Below are 4,596 nucleotides of genomic sequence, written 5' to 3'. Positions count from 1 at the left end.
TAAGGATGATATTGCGGTAATAAACCAAGGTGAATCTTTTCAAATAAACAGCTTAACTTCTGAAACATTTTCAAGAATGTTAGCACCTTGTAAAACACAAGCAGAGGTGCCTGAGCAGACTTTAGCAGCAAACACTGCTCCTCAGGTATCTGCTGCTGAGCCCACTGCTCAAGGTGATCAAGGCAGCCAAACAACTGTCTTGAAACCCACACCTAAAATCACCAAAAAACCACAGAAAAAGAAAAATCAAAAACCCCCCAAACCCATCAAAAGGCAACTCTGGAGGATGAGATACCAGAGCAACTGCCTGTGATTGCACAAAAATCACAACAAACCACTGCTGCTACTTCCTCACAGCAGTTGGTAGAAATATCTCAACCTATACCTGAAACTCCTCCTGTCTCTTCACAAAAAGAACAGGTTGTACACACAGGGTCACCACATCATGAGGCTCTGGAAGCACTCGTTTCCATCCTCCATAGCCCAATACCCGGGGCAATTCCACTTTCTAAACCTACCTTCACATCCCCAATTCCACCAAACACCAAACTGCTGTTGGATGCAATTGATTTGAACCTAGCACAAACCAGTCCTTCTCAATCACCCGTTCATGAGAAAATACCTCAACAAGAGACTGAGCTTGATGTATCAATCTTTGCTAACCCACCAACACTGTGACAACCCGAACTTTCAAGGTTAGTGCTACCTAATTTCACAACTCTCTTAGTTAACATTATTATGTTTTTCGTTCCATGTGATGTTATTATCGTTTACGTTTGCGTTAATTAGTGTAGAAGTGTTGAGTTGAGTCAATCAGTCGCGCACCTTTGTCGGGTCTTGCATCCTCTCACACTTGCACATTTGGGCACTTGTGTTCCTAGGCCCAAACCACTTGTCATCTTCGGCCCACCTCATTTGGAGTCTAATCTGAGCCACATATTAACGAGCCCACATCTACACGCACTAAACTATATAGAACGGTGCATATATAGAACGGTCCATGACCCGTGATGATTTGTATATTTTAAAAAAAAAAGGTACGGCCCACTTGTTCAAGGAATTGGCCCTATATGTATTTGTACGTAACCCCTCACATCATACGCAACCAAAAATATCAAACCCTATTCTCCTTACTTGCGGACGGCAGACGATACACCCCCCTCGTAATAGCATCTCGTTTGGTCGAAGTTTGGTTAGTGACTTTATACTTGTCCAAAATCTTATTTGTTTGATCTTATTTGTGTGTATGCTTGGTTAGCACAATTGCATGATATGTTCTTGCACATTGATAGATGTGTAGGTATAGGAGATTTGCTTGTATCGATGTATGCATGTGAACAATATGGAATCCTCTTGGTGTTGGTCCTATCATAGTAATCCACTAAAAAAAAAAAAAATAAATAAATAACCAATGAGGTATTAGTGGTCTTAGAGGTCCAATGGTGTGAAGTCATATGATTCCATAAACATTGATAATCTGAAAGTGAACATGGAGGCCCATGTGCCATCAAACCAAAGCATGTGGTCAATTAATGAAGTGTCAGTAGAAACCTAATATGTATGCATCTTGAGTTGATGACTAAAGTAGGTAGGGTACATGATTCCTCATTAGGACTGTGAAACAACCATCATGTGGTCGATCACTGTTGGGCGGTTAGGCGGTTATAGGGATTTGACCGCACATATATGATGTGCTTGATGTTTCATAAGTTATTAAATTAATTAATTATTGACCGCACATATCTGTTGTGCTTGTATATTAATTGAATTAATTATTAATTTGGCCAACCATTTGCAAGCTAAATATGTCAACAGAATGGTAATACCTTTTTGGTCGATCCTCATTGGTCACTAATGAGATGTGTATGATGACTGTTTTAGGGCATGTGTAGTCATAAAGCCCTCAAAGGGGCGTTATACGCCATGTGGCGCGCCACGTCAGCGTGTGGGCGTTATGGATTTAAGCCCGTAGTCATAAAGCCCCCGCCTAATCATTAACTATTTAATAATTTTCAATTTTATTAATTAATATAAAAAACATTGCTTAAATTTGATTGGTGGAAAGTTTGAAAGATTCCCACATAACCGGCGCTATGCATATCGCGGCGTTTTCTTTTTTTGGTTCATAGCGCCCCGGGGGGCGGTGTGATAGGCGCCATAGCGGCGCTATCCTCCTTCTTGGCGCCCCAGTACATGTAGTCTTATAAGGAATGATACTTGCTAGGATATGAAATTTTGATTGGTTGCAATTAAAATGGGATGTCATGCAAAGTGTATGGTACTGCACCATGAAGAATATTAATCGAGAAAGTGGGTTGGGTATAAAGGGGGTTCATTGGTAGAAATAAACGGTGGGCTATCGAACCACTTTACATTTCTTTTGGGCCAGGACTGTTGGGCTTCGCTGTGGGGGGGGCCGGGCTGAACCTTTGGGTTACATGATTATACAAGTGCTGAAGTGGGCTAGCAAGTATTAATTATTGAATTTGACTGTGGTATATATTCTATGTGATTCAGATGTTTAGTATATGAAATGTTAGGATGGATGTTACGATTGAATATGTTATGTGATCAACTGTTGCTTATGACATGACATTTTGTGTATATATTGCATGAATGTAATTTGTGATGAAGTGTGTGACTACACGTGAAAACTAAACTAATTGTTGTTGGTAAATCATGATAGGACGTATCTAACCAACTCTTAAACAAGTAACATAACCTACCGAGCACTCTAAGGTGAGTTCACTACATTCGAGCATGCGTCCCAGTGGTTGGGGACAGTCAGTGGGTATCCCATGGGGGGATAAGTCTTTGGGTAAAAACGGGTATATTGGTTAATATTCTCACCTATCATCTTTTGTAAGTCCCTCATCGGGTATTAGTTAGTAGCGCTACTTAGGTTTGGCACCCTCACCCCGTGCCTGTAGAGGACGGAGGTGAACTAATGACCCAGTCTGGCCCAGTACTAGATAGGAGTACGTGGGAAGGGCAGTCCGTGAGCCGTCCGTGTTTGGAAATGAGATATTAACAATATTACTTGCATTGGGTATTAAACTGTTTTACATACACCGGGTAACAAACGTTTTCTAAAACTGTGAACTCGCCAGCTTTGTCTGACACGTGTGTTACATGCTCGCAGGTCCTTAGGTACTTTGAAAGCAGGAACTTGCTGGCTGGAGGGCGCGAGTGGTCATGGTTGCTCGAGGGATATATTATCAGACTTTTAATTACTATGTTTGTTTGGATAACGTTTATATTACGCTACATTAACGCTTCCGCTAAACGTATGGTTTTGAATAACGTATGTTGGGATTTTAGTATCTTTAAATAACGAAGTTTTATTTCAAACTTGTGATTCAATGTAATTGGTGGCTCATTGCTAGTCGTCACACGCCTAACAGGGACACTCCCTAGGTGGTAATTTTGGGGGTGTGACAAACACAACCTGAGGAGGTTACACCCCTTGAGTTACACGTAAATCTTGGTGGTATTCCAAGTGAAGCAGCCACTACAAGTGTTGAACCTATAGGTTTACACTTGGACAGTGGTTACATCAATAAGACTTCCTTGGAGGCAATTTCTTCTATAACACCTCTGTTATCTTCCAGTGAGTTTGTACTAACCACTGGTAACATCAAAAGATTATCAAGTGTTGAAGGAAGAAGACCCCAGTACCAAGAAAAAGGGGCATCAGTTGTTGATGTTTGGAGTACACTCCCTACCTCCACTTCTGATAAAACCACTGCTAGTGGGAAATCAGATGATCCCATTCAATTGGGTGATGGTTTAAAGTACCAGGAATTGATGGAACGTGTTGAAAAATTGGATACATCTGTTGCAGAAATTAAAGAAATGTTGCAACAGTTGTTAACAATTCAAAAGGTACCATCCACTGCTGTTCCATCTCAAACACCTGCTCCACCACTAGCAGATGTTACAAATGAGCTCTGGAACCTCTTTCAACCTTTTCTCCATCAACAATTTCAGTTGGCCGAGCAACAACATGAAAAACATGTTCAAAATCTCAAAAAGGCAATGGAGTCTAGGTTCAGGGATACAAACGATGACATCAAGGCTCTTAAGGCCCATTTGTTGAAAACCACTGGCACTGCTCCTCCAACTGTGCTTTATATTGATGACCTCCCTGCAGATAATGCCAAAAAGGGGGAGAAAATCAAGGAGTGGACAAAGAAAGGGATTGAAAATGGGCTATATCTTGATACAGTAACAGGTGCAATGCTCAGAGAATTTCCCTTGCCAGATGGTAGTAAGAGGGTTGATGTTACCCAGAATGCACTTGATGATGCTATCATAAGTGTAAAAAGGGATAGAGCGGCAAAGGCCTTGTCAAGGTGGAATGAGGAGAAGAAAGCTTTCATGAAGCTGAATGCGCAGGGTTGTTCTGGTGAAAAGGATGATCAAAATCCGATTCCAAAAGGAAAACTTACTAGAAAAGTAAGGATACCCAAATCCACACCATCCAGCCTTCCAAAGCACACTCCAAAACCACTGTCCAAAAGCCACCAACATCAAACCACCATCCAAGCAGTTGTTGAAACATCTGCTCCCACTCAAACACACACCACTTCAACA

At 41.3% G+C, this 4,596-nt stretch overlaps 1 long non-coding RNA gene across 1 annotated transcript; it reads left to right on the top strand.

The window, feature by feature from the left end:
- The first annotated feature begins 1,039 nt into the window (after positions 1 to 1,039).
- LOC110882706 lies at positions 1,040 to 3,357 on the top strand. Its single transcript, XR_002560184.2, has 3 exons — positions 1,040 to 1,192; positions 2,687 to 2,739; positions 3,143 to 3,357. It is a non-coding gene; the product is annotated as an uncharacterized LOC110882706 (long non-coding RNA).
- Positions 3,358 to 4,596: the final 1,239 nt, after the last annotated feature.

The sequence above is a fragment of the Helianthus annuus genome, chromosome 10 (genome assembly GCF_002127325.2).
Source record: "Helianthus annuus cultivar XRQ/B chromosome 10, HanXRQr2.0-SUNRISE, whole genome shotgun sequence".
Classification (NCBI taxonomy): domain Eukaryota; kingdom Viridiplantae; phylum Streptophyta; class Magnoliopsida; order Asterales; family Asteraceae; genus Helianthus; species Helianthus annuus.
This window is presented reverse-complemented; position numbering and strand designations above follow the sequence as displayed.